At 45.0% G+C, this 17,048-nt stretch overlaps 1 long non-coding RNA gene across 1 annotated transcript; it reads right to left on the reverse strand.

Annotated features, from left to right (window-relative positions):
- Window positions 1–12,333: 12,333 nt before the first annotated feature.
- LOC138798425 (uncharacterized) lies at window positions 12,334–14,589 on the reverse strand. The gene is made up of 3 exons (XR_011364073.1): window positions 14,448–14,589; window positions 14,226–14,341; window positions 12,334–12,883 (listed from the first exon to the last, which is right to left on the reverse strand). It is a non-coding gene; the product is annotated as an uncharacterized lncRNA (long non-coding RNA).
- Window positions 14,590–17,048: the final 2,459 nt, after the last annotated feature.

The following is a 17,048-nucleotide window of genomic DNA, read 5'->3' on the forward strand; positions in this document are numbered from 1 at the left end:
AGTGCTCAAGCACTGTAGGACGGCCGGCTCGCCACAAGTTGGAGGGAATTCCATCCCCTCTATGACGCGGCTCCGTTAGAATCAATGGAGCCGCGTGACAAAGGAGCCGTTGTAATCCAATATCTTTCATAATTATAAACCTATTACCAGAGAAATGCACCCCAATATTTATTGCCCCGTTTCTGCAGTTTATGGAAATATCCCATATGTGGTCCTATTGCGCTTTTCGACGCAACCTCAGATATAAAGGAGCGCCATAACATAAAAAACACCCCTAAAGGGACACCAAAACTACACCCCTCGAGGAATGTAACAAGGGGTATACAAATGGTACACAAAAGGTATAGGGCAGTTTCTCCCAAGTATAGAAATACCCCACATGTGGACATAAAGTGCCAAGCGGGCGCAGGACAAGCCTCCAATGGGAAGGAGCTTTTGGCTTTTGGGAGCTGGATTTGACTCGAATGGAATGGAATGGAAGGGTCATATGGCATTTACAAAGCCTCCATACAGCCAAAACAGTGGAAACCCCCCACAAACCCCCCCCCATTCTGGAAACTTCACTCGTCAAGGAATCTAACAAGGGGTGTGGTGAGCATATGGACCCCACTGGTGACGGGCACAAATGTGGAACAATGTAACGTGAAAGTGAAAGTCTCTCCTACTTGACAAAGGGGCAATTTATGCCTCAAAACGCGTTGTTTATGAGACCATTAAAATTCATTGTTTTACTTCATTAAACTTGAAGCCGCGAAGCGCCATCATTCTGGCTCCTGTGGTCCCCGCCTACCCCGAGGATCCGACACTTCATCTACCATTCTCCATTCCCTGATCTCCTGGCTTGGGATTTCGGCATCTACCCTTGGAGCCTGGCTGCTACGGCTAACACCTTCACTGAAGTGCATACAGGTGTTGTGTTTTTAGCACTACACCATCAGGTGAGCAGTTCTATTATCAACTTGTTCGACCTACAATCTGTTTACGTTATCACCCTATGGCGCCCTTTCTACTTTTTTAGCCCTACTCTATCCCACTAACTCTGAGGATGGAGGGGGTGTCATCTGGGGGCTGGATTTGGGTGTCCCTTCCTTGATACACTCCAAGGGTACGTGCACACTGCGGAATGGTGACGGACCGGAGGACTGATACAGGCCCGTGTGTCTTCGCACATGTCATACACTCCATTCTATGCAGGGGCGGATTCCGCACTCCGTCCAAAGAATGAACGTGTTCATTCTTTAGACGGACAACAGAATCCGCCCATGCACCATGGCCACCATTACATATAACAGTAATGGGTTAACTATCAGGGGAGATGCTATGTGTTGGGGGGTAACTATCAGAGGAGATGCTATCTGCTGGGAGGTAACTATCAGGGTTAATGCTATCTGCTGGGGGGGTAACTATCAGGGGCAATGCTATCTGCTGGGGGGTAACTATCAGGGGAGATGCTATCTTCTAGGGGGGTAACTATCAGGGGAGATGCTATGTGCTGGGGGTAACTATCAGGGGAGATGCTATGTGCTGGTGGGGGTAACTATCAAGGGAGATGGTATGTGCTGGTGGGGGTAACTATCAAGGGAGATGGTATGTGCTGGGGAGGATAACTATTGGGACATGGTGTGTGCTGGGGGGATAACTATCAGGGGAGATGCTATCTAGTGGGTGGGTAACTATCAGGGGAGAAGCCATGTGCTGGGGAGTAACTATCAGAGGAAATGCTATGTGCTGGTGGGGGTAACTATCAAGGGAGATGGTATGTGCTGGTGGGGGTAACTATCAGGGGAGATGGTATGTGCTGGTGGGGGTAACTATCAGGGGAGATGGTATGTGCTGGTGGGGTAACTATCAGGAGAGATGCTATGAGCTGGGGGGGTAACTATTAGGGGAGATGCTATCTGCTGGGGGGGAGGGTAACTAACAGGGGCATTACCTACAGTGGGATGATTGGAGCACAGAGGGACCTACTTACTATATGGGGCACAGAGGAACCTACCTACTATATGTGGCACAGAGGGGTCTTATTTAAGGGCACAGGAGACTTTATGCCACTATAAACACTAAAGGCGGCCATACACCTTCATTAGCTGCTGGCTGAACAGTCATTCAGCTGACAGTTATCTTTCCCCTTCATTCTCCCTATATACACTAATGTTTGGCACAGCCGAGCCTTCCTGTGTTCTCTATGGGAGGGGTAAGCCACAGCCGGACTGATCCGATGGCAGCTTATCTTCCTGAGAACAAAGAGGTTGGGCGTTAATTTTGCATCATGCCTGACCCACTATGTCAAACAACATTATCTGTCCAGAGAGCCCAATACTTGGTATATTGAGGATTACCCCACCTCACGGACAAAAGTGTAAAGTGTATGGGGACCTTAAATTGCTGCTACAATGTTTTAGCATTTGGGGCCTCACTTTCAACTTTGCCCAGGGCCACATTTAGTCTAAAACCGGCCCTGGTGCTAGACCGGAGTGTGTAGAAACTTTGCTGGTGGAGAGGAGCTACAGGCGGGCTGCAAGTGGAGATCTGTCTCAACAAGAACAATGCGCAAGGCAGAGAGAAAAGGTTCCCAACAACAGTGACAAATACACGGAACGCGCTAGCAAAATATGTGCAATCGCCATCACAGATACCGGGTAATTCACCACAAGTGGAGAGAGCAACGGCAGCCGCGCCAAATACACCTGGGGAGCGGTCAGTGCGGGGGAGGCCGGACACCAAGGCCACCCGGCTGGCTCCAGGCAAACCCGAGGCGGCGTTGCTGTGGTCCTCAGTGGTGGTTAACAAGAACTTAGGCCCAGAACTGCAGACCAGTACTCAAGGTACAATCCTCTCAGAGGTAAAAGACTTAATACGGGCATTACCTAGGCGCTCTGACTTAAAGGAGAAGTCCAGTGAAAATTTTTATTAAAGTATTGTATTGCACCCCCAAAAGTTATACAAATCACCAATATACACATACAGTATTATGGGAAATGCACATAAAGTGCTTTTTTTCCCTGCACTTACTACTGCATCAAGGCTTCACTTCCTGGATAACATGGTGATGTCACTTCCTGGATAACATGGTGATGTCACTTCCTGGGTAACATGGTGATGTCACGACCCAACTCCCAGAGCTGTGCGGGCTGTGGCTGCTGGAGAGGATTAAATAATGACGTGCCTTGTTTAAATAGAAATAGACTCTGTCTGTATTAGATTGTAATTCTGTTTGCACTGTTTGTATTTTTGAGGGATCTCTTATCTTTTTTTTCCGTTTTTTTATGCTTTTTTTTGCAATTTTTTGTTTGCACTGTTTTTTTAATGCAGTTTTGTCAGGGCCCCAGGGAACAAAGAGATACAGGACAAGTGGGCTATAAGGCTAACAGCCCCCACGCTGTCTCTACCTACTTGCAGTGCAGGTCCTAACTGACTGTCCGCAACTGGGCGCCAGTCCCTGCACTCAAATAAGTACAAGACACAGTAAAGGAGAACAAGGTAAAATGACAGTAGACAAGGCAAGGTCACAAAGACACACCGAAGGACAGTACCAAGAAGGCAGCAAGGAGCAGCGGACCAAACGAATGGAGAACGAAAGCCAGAGATGCAACAAGAGAACCAAAAGCCAGAGATAGTAGCAAGATGAACTGAGGACAAATGAAGGAACACTGAGGACTAAGCAAGGCACACAGAGGACTAAGCGAGGTACAGAACCAAAAGACAAATACTGGAAAGAAACTGGCAAAGGGATCAGGAAACCAGGAATACAGACTATGAGGCAAAAAGGCCTGATCTAGCTGAACAGACAAGCTGCACAAGACTATCAGGAGCCCAGACTGAAGGGAGAGAGAGATCTATAAGGGAAACCAAGTCCCGGACAAAAAAGCTCATAGGTTAGGCAGGAGTAACACAGAAAGCCAGAGGAGAAGAGACCTGTCCATCAGAAAGCCATAGCAAGGTAAGAGCAGGGAGAACTAAGAAACATGGAACGGATCACAGAAGACATAAGCAAAGAACATAATAAAACCAGGAACGGACTTAAGGCTAAATGTCTTTGGAGCTGAGGTCGAATCTTTGCCGCAGAGGATGGTACTGATGCTTTTCCAGGCACAATCATGACAAGTTTTTTATGCAGTTTTTGTATGCAGTTTTTTGTAATTTTTAAGCAGTTATTTTTTATACCGTTTTTTATGCAGTTTTTTTATGCATTGGTTTTTTTTATGCAGTTTTTTTTCTTCTCCCTTTTCTCTGGTCTGTTGTATTTTCTTTTTCCTCCTTTGGAGACTGCTTGTGATCAGATGGGCTGGGTTTTCTTAGAGTGAGGGAGATTCCAGTAGGTGCTCTGTGTTCTGCCCTACTGTTTTTCTACCCATGTCCCCCAGCAAGAATTTGAGACACAGAAGATAAAGGTGTGGGGGGATAGGAGTCCCACCAACAGTTTCTGTGTAGGGTTAAAACCCAGGGTGGGTGGGTGCGGAGGGTGTGTGTTTGTGTTTTTATTTTATCTATTCACTTTATTTTGTTGAGTTTTGTTGGTATTTCCCATTTCCCTGTAAATGCCCCCTCTGACATGTATCTCATTTAACTCTCAGGGTCACAATATACCAGAAAAAAGATCTGCTTTGCTCAGATTACTGTGGAGCAAGCGGACAACAGTAGCACTGTTACAAGAAACCCATTTTAGAATAGACAAGATTCAGAAAATCACTAATCATTGCTTTCCTGAAGTATATCATAGCTGTTCCCTGAATTCAAAAACAAAGGGGTTTGCGATAATTTTTTCTCATACAGCACCATGAGAATATATTGGCCACCTGGCAGACCCGTCGATATCTTTTTGTTAAGGGCAAAATGGCAGGTACAGTATATACTTTTGACACAGTCTATCTCCTTTATAATGCTCAGTCATCAGCCTTGGAGACATATCTCCACATAGCAGAGGATTTCTTAGAGGGCCTGGTGGTATTTGGGGGAGATCTTAATATGGTGCGATGCCCTGGCCCCTGGGGGCCACTTCCGCAGTGCTGTTGTTATGAGCGGGCAATAACCGGGGCAGCTGCAGGGTGTATACTTGTCACGGTATAGGCCTGAGGGCGGCACAGCTGTAGGGCCGGTCTGTGGAATCTGCGGGTGATGATGGACATGCGATTCCTCGCTGCACCTAGTCAGGGCACCAGTTAGTGGACACCAATGCCAGGGTTCAGTAACAGCGGTTTTATTATAGATAAGGTAACTAGTAGCAACAGTTCTGTCCGGATGCAACCGGGTATATAGCAGGCTTTGACAAATAAGCAAGAGTGATGCTGCATAGGCTGTGAGAATACGTGCCGGATGATGGGAGTAGGAGTATGAGAGAAATAGCGTTGCTGGGTAGTTTAACTTGAGAAGAATACTTCCTGTGAATCCTTGCAGCGATGAGGAGAGATAACGGAATGACACCCAGATGAGAGAGAAGACTCCGGACACTTGAGCAGGCAGATACAGCCGAAGACTTGAATATAGCAGAGCACCTGATCCACACTTCTAGTGGTGAAGTGGGAGCTGCAAGAAGAAGTCCAACTCCTCTGAGGTAGGAGAGGGACGACACACATCCTCCTTGCTTGGAAGCAGGGGGAAGACTAACTTGTTAGGAGGAAGTGGGAGGTCACATGGTTGCTCCTGGCCAGAGCTAGTCAGCCATTGGAGGAACCATGGTTACAGGGCGCTGGCACGGTCACGTGATCAACAGCCTTGCATACCACTGTACAATGTAATAATACACAGGAATATATAAGAATATGCATGAGAATGCACATAGCCTGAGAATACCAGGGGAAAATTAGCAGCAGTTGGAGTGCAAACACTTACCAGAACAGGCATGGACACAGAAAAAGAAAGGAGCATAATAGGAGTAGTAGTCTGCATGTTCTGGGACACTGCAATGGCCCTTAATCCTCTTATAGATGCATCATCTGGAACCTCCCTGATACCATTTACAGCATTACGCAGGGTCAAATCAACTGTACATTCATATCAACTGATGGGCGAAAGGGACTATACTTTTTTTTTTTTCAAATCCACATAACTCTTATTTTCGTCTGGATTATCTATTTATCTCCCATTCCCATCTTCATAAAGTAATTTCCACTTCTATTTACCCATTAGGGTTTTCTGATCATGGTTTAATAACCTTAACAATTTCTCTTTCTTCTAATAAAGCTCGATCATGGCAGTGGCGGCTGAATGATCAACTACTTGAAGACCAGGTGGTGGTGAGTGAACTCCCGAGAGAACTACGCAATTTATTTATTTTATTTAATCAGACAGATGACACCACTCCCACAATTTTATGGGAGACACATAAATGCTATATTAGAGGCATCCTGGTCAAATTTGGGGCACGGGTGAAAAAAGAACGTTGATCCCAGATAACTTCACTTCTTTCAAAGATAGCAGAGCTGGACAGATCTTATAAGCATTCTCAAATTAGAGCAGTGGGAGAAGAGCTGAGTGCACTGAGGACCAAGCTAAGAGATCTTATTTTTTCTAAGGCCCAAACATCTTTTGCAAAATGTTAGCGCAATTGTTATGAATTTGTAAATAAGCCAAGCAAAATGCTGGCCCGGGCCCTTAGAACTCAACGTATATGCTCTTTTTTTCCTATGTAATGTCATCAAATGGTTCTAAAGTATCACCATTGGAAAAGATTGCAGAAATATTTAAAAACTATTATGCTTCCTTACATGGTTTATCGTCATCTGTGAGAGCCCTCTTCTTCTCTTTTAACTGACATAGATACTTACATCTCAGAATCAGGCTAGCAAGGTTTTTCAGAAGAAGCCATCGTGGCCCTAGAAGCACCAAAGAATTAGAGGAAGCTATCAAAGTTTCACAAGTGGGCAAGGCCCCAGGTCCAGATGGGCTGACATATTAGATACTATAAAAAATTTATTACAGAGCTTAAGGATTATTTTTTGCAGGCATTTAATGCCCTTTCTAGAGTAACACAACTACCTAAGGATGCCCTTAGAGCACATATTACTGTTATCCTCAAAGAGTGGAAAGATCCATCTTTGTGTCAGAACTACAGGCCCATTTCTTTGTTAAACGTGGACGTGAAGTCACTTACAAGAAGTTGTGCACCTGGATCTATGGATTTATGCCCACTCGCGAAGCTCGGGACAATACCACAAGGGCCATAAACATAGTTCATCACGCGGTTACTCACTCGGTTAATTTAATGCTCCACGGATATGCAAAAGAAGAGCCTGTGGAGCCTCATCAAAGAGTCTCGAAACACAGAACTAGCCAGATATCCCTCCGGGAAGGACCCAGCCAAGGGGCAGCTCCTGTAAGGAAACCACCAAAACCATCATATTAAGTGGCCCTATAAGTCAATGTAATGACAAGGGAAAAACCAAGACCAGGTAAAGGTAAAGGCTGGGTCCTTCCCGGAGGGATATCTGGCTCGTCCTGTGTTTCGAGACTCTTTGATGAGGCTCCACGGGCTCCTCTTTTGCATATTCTTGTTTCCCAGGGGGCAATGCACCTAGGACTTCACTGCTTTGAGCCCTTTCACTAGCAACCAGCAGTGTTGTCATTTGGCTGGTCTCCCTGAGATCAGCGATTTGTTTCTCTTATCCGCGGAAGCAAAGAAGGCCTTTGACCAAGTAAGCTGGGCATTTTTAAAACTTATTTTACAGCACGTGGGATTAGGCCCCAATATGACTTGTTGGGTGAGTTCTTGGTACTCGGATCCCACGGCAGTGGTCTTGGTCAACGGCCTTCTCTCATCCCTCTTTAGTATACGAAATGGTACACGTCAGGGGGGTCCACTCTCACCTCTTATTTTTCTCCTCACATTGGAGCCAATGGGTATCACGATTAAAGGACACACACATAAAGTTGCTGCATATGCAGATGATTTGTTATATTTTTCTTTCTAACCCCAAAGTTTCACTTCCAAATCTAATAAGGGAATTGACACGATATGGTAAATTATCTATTTATAAGATTTACATGCAAAAATCAGAAGCACTTAATATCACACTACCTGCTAGTTTAGTATCTAATCTATCTTCTTCATTTTCTGGACTTGGACTCCCAAATGTCCATCTTTACTATGCAGCCTCTCTGCTGACAAGAGTGGTGTATTGGCATTGTCATAAGGATTCTAAATTGTGGGTGAAAATGGAACAGGATATTTCCTCTCTGGAGTTGACCACTGCCCCCTGGATCTTAAAGGGGTAGTCCACCAAAAAATTTTTTCTTTCAAATCAACTGGTGCCAGAGATTTGTAATTCACTTCTATTAAAAAATCTTAAGTCTTCCAGTACTTATCAGCTGCTGTGTGTCCAGCAGGAAGTGGTGTTTTCTTTCCTGTCTGACACAGTGCTCTCTGTTGCCTCCTCTATCCATGTCAGGAACTGTCCAGAGCAGTAGCAAATCCCCATAGAAAACCTCTCCTGCTCTCCAGAATGGAAATAATACAACTTCCTGTAGGTCATACAGCAGCTGATAAGTACTGGAAGGCTTGAGATTTTTTAATAGAAGTAAATTACAAATCTCTGGCACTTCATGGCAGCGGTTGATTTGAAAGAATTTTTTTTGGGGTGAACTACCCCTTTAAATGCCACAAAATATATATTGAAACATCCAACGATTACCCCTACGCTTAAAGTCTGTGATAAATATCTTAGTAAGGGTAATTTAGCCCCTTCTCCATCCCCTTTTTTCCTTATCCTAAAAATCCGTCTTTTCCTGTTGCAAGTGCTTTCGGGCCAATATGTTTAGAGTAAGATGGTTTATGGATGGAACTACCCTGCCGACACAAAACTATTTACTGGGCCCTACTCAACCTTGTCCACTAGGCTTCTGGAGATGTTTGCAATTAGGTCATTTTCTAAGATCCATTGCTGCCCTAGGAAGCTATAATCGATCACTTACAGCTTTAGAAAAAAATGTGTGATAACACTAGCCCTCAACAACATTGCTTATCAAAAATTTATACTATGCTGGGATCGCCTCCAGATGCTGCCAGGCCTTCATATATTGGATTATGGGAGAAGGAGATGGGGATTTCTTTTTCAGATTAGCAGGTAAACCAGATTTGCATATTAACGCATACCTCCTCGATTTCAAGTAGATACCAGGAGACAAATATCAAAATATTATCAAGATGGTACCGTGTTCTAGAACGCTTACATAGATTCTCTCCAGAGATTCCTGCGAATCGTTGAAGAGATTGTGGGGGAACCGGTTCTTTTGTCCATGTGTTCTGGAGCTAAAGATAAAAAGGTTTTGGGAGAATGTTTGGGGGATAATTTTAAAAGTGACGAGCTATAACTTCCCTCTAACTCCAGCATTTGTCTACTCCATTTATCTGAAATGTCAATAAAAACCTATAAAAGATCAGTCGTTAGACATCTGATCAACGCCGCGAAAGCATGCATTCCCTTGTTTTGGAAAAGAGAAGATAACCAGTCAGTAAAGACATGGTTGAACAAGGTTGAAAATATACAGTATATAGACTTGAAGATCTTTCAGCACAACAATATGACCGGGGGGTACAGTTTTAGAACACATGGGCACCTTGGGTCCACTTCCGAGAACCGACTGAGTTTGCAAGATGGGAGTTGGAATAGTCTGTGATATGGGAAGGAGGGGATCAGAGGTTTTTTTTTAATAGTTTTTTTTTTTTTAGTTAAGGGATGAAAGTTGTCCCAGACATGAGATTTCTTCAGAATTAGTAGATTGTTTAGTAGTTATAGTAGTTATGTATTTAGCTGTATGTATGTGTATGTGGTGGTATACAGTATGTTTATGTATGTATATCAGTTTACCTATATGTGCATGTGAACATATAATATGCGCATGGGTATTTGTTCTTCATCTTTCTGTGCTCACTTCCCTTATGGGGTAAAAAATTACTGACATATAACTGGGATCTTCCCTCTGCTTATGTCCTTCTGTGTATTTTGCGAATAGTTTTTTGTTGTTATTATTTTTTGTCAAAACTATAATAAAAGATGAGAATGGAAAAAGAAAAATGTACTGTACGGTAAATAGTGCTGCTCTGTAATGTACTGTACAGTATAGTATACAGGGGCGTAGCTAGGATTCATGGGGCCCCATAGCAAAAAACTGTACGGGGCCCCATGAATCCTGTACGCTCCCCCCCCCCCACTGCCAAACACAGACAATGACGCACATATATATACACACACAGAGGCACCATTAACATATATACAGATGCGCCACTGACATACACACATATATATATACGCTGTAATGTGATGACACTAGTGCTGATGTATACACCATGAGTAGACTGTACACAGGGAAATCATCTCAGTGTAATAAGAAATACTCAACCAGGAATAAAATAAAATGCAGCAGATATTAGTGGTGGGTTCTTTTATCAGAGCCCAGCATTAATAGAAGCTGCTGCAGAACATCTTTGGGAGCAAACCTGTCAATCACTTGGGACACAACTGGCATACAAAAAGACACACATATACACCAGTATTACAGACATTGCTGACATACACACACACACACACACACACACCAGTGCTACAGACATTGCTGACATACACACACACATATAGATACATACACATACTGACATATAAATATATACACAGATACATACATACACACACTGACATATACATATACCCACAGATACATACATACACTCACTGACACACACACAGCACTTACAGCTCCCAGGTTTCCCCCCTCCTCCTCCGGTGGAGGCTAGAATGTAGTTGTCAGAGGTAGGTCTTGAGGACCTTTGATGACGTTATGCCCATGTGACCAGCCCCGGGCTGATCTGCACATAGAAGTATTCAGGACCTTTGGGTCATGTGACCATAAGGTCCTTCATCCTTCTCCTGTGCCGTGCAGGACCTGGCAGGTCCTGCTACTCTGTTCAGCCCGCTCACCCGGCACTACGGTGAGGGGGCTGAACAATGCAGTGTCGGGGCCCTCTTCCTCTCTGGACCCCTGGGGGTACAATGGTCCGATGTCAGTAGCTACCATGAAGGCAGGGCAAGCTTCCTCGGGCCCCTTCCTGCAGGGGCCCCATAGCAGTCGCCTTCTCTGCCTTCATGGTAGCTACGCCACTGATAGTATAGCAGTGTTATGCCCTGTACAGTATATAGTGCTGTTCTGTACTGTACTGTAGAGATTACACTGGGAGCTATACAATGTAATATATGGGTATTGTAAGTAATTATTGTTGGGTACTAGAACCAATTAAACACATTTACATTATTTCCTATGGAAAGACACTGCTCGGTTCTCAAACTGCCTTCCGGAACCAATTAAGTTCGAGAACTGAGGTACCACTGTATAGCTCAAATATTATAAGTCAATCCTATGCTGTTTTCCTGCACTCCTAACCTGGATCACCCACTGCTAAACCTCCAAGGGAAAGAGTCAACTAACATGGTATGTAAGAAGAGATATAACCCAGGGCTCTGTCAGCTCACTCCAGTCTGGACCCTACGCGTATCGTCACACCCAAATCAGTGACTTCGGAGACTTGAGTGTGATAAAAAGGAGGAGAAGATCCACAGCATCCAAAAAAGGTTTGTTGTCTTTATTATGAGGCATATAAAAAGTTACAAAAGATAAAAACGTAGGCCTACATGTTTCGGGGAACCACACCCCTTGATCACGGCAGTACAGACTTTCACAGAATCACAGGTATATATGCCAAACATATAGATGCAGTGGGGAAGGGAACGCCCCGTGGGTGGGTGTGGTTACGTATGTGATTAGGCACAATTGCTAAATGCTGGACATAACACACGACTACTAGTGTGCACAATGCATATCAGACAAATGAGAGAGAAACATGAAAAAACATAAAAAATCATAAAAAAAAAAAAAAACTCTTCGAGTCATCCCTATAGAACAAGTGTTTAAACGAGGAGGAGATTGGGTCCGTCTCCTACGTAAGCGAGAGGCTTTTTGGATTCTCCGCTTAGAAACCAGGACACCCAAAGGTTTAAACTTTAAAACGGACCTATCATATCTATACTGAGGATGATGATTTAAAAAAAAAAAAAAAAAAAATCATGTTTTTTTTTCATGTGTTTTTTTTTTTTATGTTTTTTCATGTTTCTCTCCTATGTCTGATATGCATTGTGCACACTAGTAGTCGTGTGTTATGTCCAGCATTTAGCAATTGTGCCTAATCACATACGTAACCACACCCACCCACGGGGCGTTCCCTTCCCCACTGCATCTAAATGTTTGGCATGTATACCTGTGATTCTGTGAAAGTCTGTATTGCTGTGATCAAGGGGTTTGATATGCCTCATAATAAAGACAACAAACCTTTTTTTGGACGCTGTGGATCTTCTCCTCCTTTTTACCATTATTACCGGGTGCGGCCCGCTACTACTCCACCATCACACAACAAACCACCTATGGTGAGCTGAGTTTTTTCTTTGTTCATGAGACTTGAGTGTGATGTCTATTATGTATTTATACAGGATCAGGGCTCTGAAACAGTAATTCATTATGGACAGCTCTCCGGTTGGAAGTATGTGGATCATCCCTGCTTCCCAGTAATGGTTTACCCAGTTTGGTTTTTTTAAGTGTTTTTAAACATGTCTAGTGTGTTGTGTAAATTTGTTTCTGATGCTTTTTTTTTTTTTTTTTTATATATATATTCTTTCAATAAAATTTGATTTGTTATGACATAGTTGTTTGACTTGATGAGGGTGCACCCTATATATGTTTTTACTGTCTTTGGGAGACATCTTGAATTTCCATATAGTGACAAGGTCAGATCCTCACAGCTTTCCTTATACACATCCATCTGAATTTAGCTCTGCAGTTGTCCTGATAATAAGATTTGGTCATTGATACGCAGCGTCCTGATGGTTGTGTCTTTATCTGGAAACTGAGGAACAAGAGAATAAAACAAGAGGATCAGAAACCAGGAGAGGATGGATTTTTGTGCATGTGGCATGGATTTGGCATGAGATAAATAAGGCATGAGTGGTCTGATAAGCATGTGCATTTTTCTCTCTTGCATTATGATTCATTTCTTACGTAATGACTTGCACACAATATTAAAAGATGTAAAACATACACTTGGCAGGATTCTTGATGTGGTGGTTCCTGAGGCTTCTCAAAATGGCTACTAGTGCTAAGCTACATAAGATGGAAAGGCATGCCCTTAGGCTGCATTCACACGTCCCGTAAAATTGTCTGTGGTCGCGGATTTGTGTCCACGGACAATTTTAGAAACCATTTAAGTGAATGCAGCCATTCACACGATTTGTGCCACGACCCCCACCGTGATCCGCACCGCAAAAAGATAGGACATGTCCTAGTACAGATCGCAGCATGGATCCCCTACTGCCCGACAGCAGAGATGACAGGAGCGAAGAAGACAACTCCTCTCCTACTCGCCAATGCCGGTGAAGATGTGAGCCGGCTGGCACAAGGAGAGTAGGCAAGTAGTTGTCTTCTGCGCCCCTCTTCTCTCAGTGATCTCTGCTGCTGGGCGGCTGCATTTCTATTGGGGGGATCCGTGCCCATCCTGGCCTTAGGGTGTGTTCACACTACGGAATTTGTTGAATAAGCTGCGGCGGATTCCGTGCACGTTCCCGCTTGAACATCTGGCTGTTCCATAGGCTTCATTCTATGTATAGGCAGATTCCGCTGTCCGCCTAAAGAGCGACCGAATTCGCCAGAGCTTATCCGCGTGGATTCCATAGTGTGAATGCGCCCTACTCAATTGGCCACTTTATTGGAAACTTTTCTTTGACGTAAATGTTTCACATCTATTACTGAAAGTACGTAATCAAACATGCCTGCATGGCCACGGCTCCAGTTATTGGAGTGGCACAGATCTTCTCTTTCAGGCAAAATTAAATGATGTCATCATGTGAGGCCCGCAGCAGAAGACATGTGCCACTCTACAGTACAGGAACAGGGAGTCCCTGCTTTATGTATGTAGTACACTATGCAATTGGTGTAGAACACTACAAAATGAGGATACTTGCTCCTGTACAACTGTGAGCGGTGTTGCGTACATTATATACCTCACCACTTACTTTACATTTTTAGGGGCACTAAATTTTGCATCCCAGGGCAATCGTCTTTTTGGCCCCCTTTACACTGTGACACAGACTCACAAAGCAAGAGGAACAGCCTCCTGCATTGTCTTTTTAAAAAAAGCGCTTTCAGAAAAAAAGAATCCCCACCAGTGTGTGCTGGGGTCAGAGGTCACTTACAGGCTGCTGGTATATTGTTCTCCATCCACCCATCTCCAGCCGTCTCCATCAGGGTGAAGTCCTATCCAGTGTTTTTCACCTCCCCCGTGTTGACTGATAGTTCTCTGTATAAACTCCTGTAATATATAATTCTTCCTATTAGATATATACATAGTTATGTAGATACAGCAGCCTGGGTCTGGTTCTCTATAATATCCGTATACATGGAGACAGAGCCCATACCTGCTGCTCCTTGTCCTTTATGACCAGTAGATCAGATCCCATCATCTTACACTGATCCCGACTCTGCTCCCATCTTCTCTCTGTTACTGAGAGGTAATAACACTGATCTCCATGGAGCAGCCAGTGAGGAGGACACAGGGGACATCCTGCAGATTAAAAAGCTTCTCAGAATTTCAGTGATAACAAAACAAGTCCTTACATTAATATTACAGCATTCCTATTGTGCAGGTTTTTTTAGATTTAGATTGGAAGAAGGTGATTTTAGTGCAACGGTTCCATCTTTTATGATGTTCCATATTCACCAAGAAACATACAGTACATAGTCAGCAAGGTCTCACTGTAAAAATGAATGTTGATTGCACGTTAACATTTTGAAATATACATTTATACAGCAATAAACAGAGGTGAAGAGAAAGGCAGTATGAGTCAGGGGAGCTTTAAATTTAAAGGTACTTGATTTATCATTGCTGCACTTAGATAAGACACAGCAGCATATGAATAGCGTAATGGGAATTTTACTGTAAGCTGCAGAGTAGCACTTGAGACTTCAATAAAGCAACTATATCAAAGGGAACAAGAAACCTAGTTGAAAGATGATTAACATATAGAACATCACCTTAAAGGGGTTGTCCAGCGAAAATATTTCTCTTTCAGAGCAACTGGTTTCGGAAAGTTATACAAATTTGTAATTTACTTCTATTTAAAGGACAACTCCGGCCAAAACTATTTCTTAATATGTTATTACTAATGGAAAGTTAGACAAATTTCTAATGTACATTAATTATGGGAAATGCACATACAGGGCTATATTCCTTAATTTAGTAGATCAGGGAGACTTCAGATTCTCTAAAAAACCGTGACGTCACGAACCGGGGGTGTAATTACAATGGAGTGTCCAGCAGGGGCGCACTATATATAGAAGTTAATGAGTACCATTGACTTCTATATATAGTGCGCCCCTGCTGGACACTCCATTGAAATTACAATGGAAGTGTATGTAAGTGTATCATACAGTATGTTTTTACAGTACATGTTTATACAGTAAAGTATTCATGGAATACTTTGGGGAGCAAGTGTCTTTGCTCCCCAAAGTAATCCATAAATGTAATCAGTCAGTACATTAGGAGGGCACCGAGCAGGGTGGGAGAGAGGTGCATCTACCTCCCCCCCTGCTCGGTGCTGCTGCTGCTTCCACATGTACACAGTACTACTCCCTCATTATCTGCTCATATTATGAGCAGATAATGGGGGAGTAGTTCCTGTGCTAGCACAATAACGAACGCCGCCGCCGCACCGCTGCTTGTCACAAGGGCTTCAGGATGCCCCCTCTGCCGCTCTTCCTCCTCCTCCCAGCTAACAAATTCTAGCTATCCCGCCGCTCATCCCCGCCGCCGCCCAATACCCAGTGATGTCCTGGTAGCTGCAGTTCTCCGGGGGACCCTGCCATAGATGCAGGCCTGTATTTAGAATTTAGAAACATCACTAATAGGGGATAGGGGTAGATGTTTTTGTTCTATCCCCTATTAGTGCTGTTCTGGGGTCACTTCCCTACACTGAGCCCCCAAAGATCTATGTACTGAAGTCTGCAGCCCTCAGGATATAGTGCCTGTAGTGCCTGCAGCTGTTGTAGTTGGATTCTAGTTTAAAAGTTTGCGCTAGTGTACTGTAGTGATCGCGGTGGGTGTCAGTACACTACCGCAAACAATACACTGACCTGATTATAGTGCAGTTACTAATGACTCACAGGTGACGTCTTCTCCGATTGCCGTCGCTCACTCTTTGCTTTCCTCTCCATCTGGCGCAGCCATCATGAAGACTTCTCCGACCACAACTCATCTGCAGGCGGACAACTGGGGGTGACTGGGGAAGGGAGGCAGTTGGGGTGACAGGGGGAGTAGCTGGGGTGACTGGGGAGGCAGAGCAGCTAGAGGGGCAGGGACATGGGGAGCAGCTGGGGTGACGGGAAGCAGCTGAGGTGACAGGGGGAGCAGCTGGGGTGACACTGACGGGGGGGAAGCTGGGGGGCAGGGGGAGCAACTGGGGTGACAGGGGGAGGGGGAGAAGCTGGGGGACAGGGGGAGCAGCTGGGGTGACGGGGAGCAGCTGAGGTGACAGAGGGAGGGGGAGCAGCTGTGGTGACGGGAGAAATGGGGGCAGGGGGAGCAGCTGTGGGGAAGCAGGGGTGATAGGGGCAGGGGGACAGGGGAGAAGATGGGGCAGCTGGGGTGATAGGGCAGGGGGAGAAGCAGGGGGGCAGAGTGAACAGCTGGGGGGGCAGGGAGAGAAGCTGGGGGGGGGCAAGGAGAGAAGCTGGGGGGGCAGGGAGAGAGGCTGGGGCGGCATGGACAGAAGCTGGGGGGGCAGGGAGAGAGGCTGGGGGGGACGGGAGAGAGGCTGGAGGGGACGGGAGAGAGGCTGGGGGGCATAGAGAGAGGCTGGGGGGGCAGGGAGAGAGGCTGGGAGGGGCAGGGAGAGAGGCTGGGGGGGCAGGGAGAGAGGCTGGGGGGGCAGGGAGAGAGGCTAAGGGGGGGCAGGGAGAGAGGCTGGAGGGCAGAGAGAGAGGCTGGGGGGAAGGGAGAGAGGCTGGTGGGGCAGGGAGAG

This window comes from Dendropsophus ebraccatus, chromosome 8 (genome assembly GCF_027789765.1).
Source record: "Dendropsophus ebraccatus isolate aDenEbr1 chromosome 8, aDenEbr1.pat, whole genome shotgun sequence".
NCBI classification, from domain to species: Eukaryota; Metazoa; Chordata; class Amphibia; order Anura; family Hylidae; genus Dendropsophus; species Dendropsophus ebraccatus.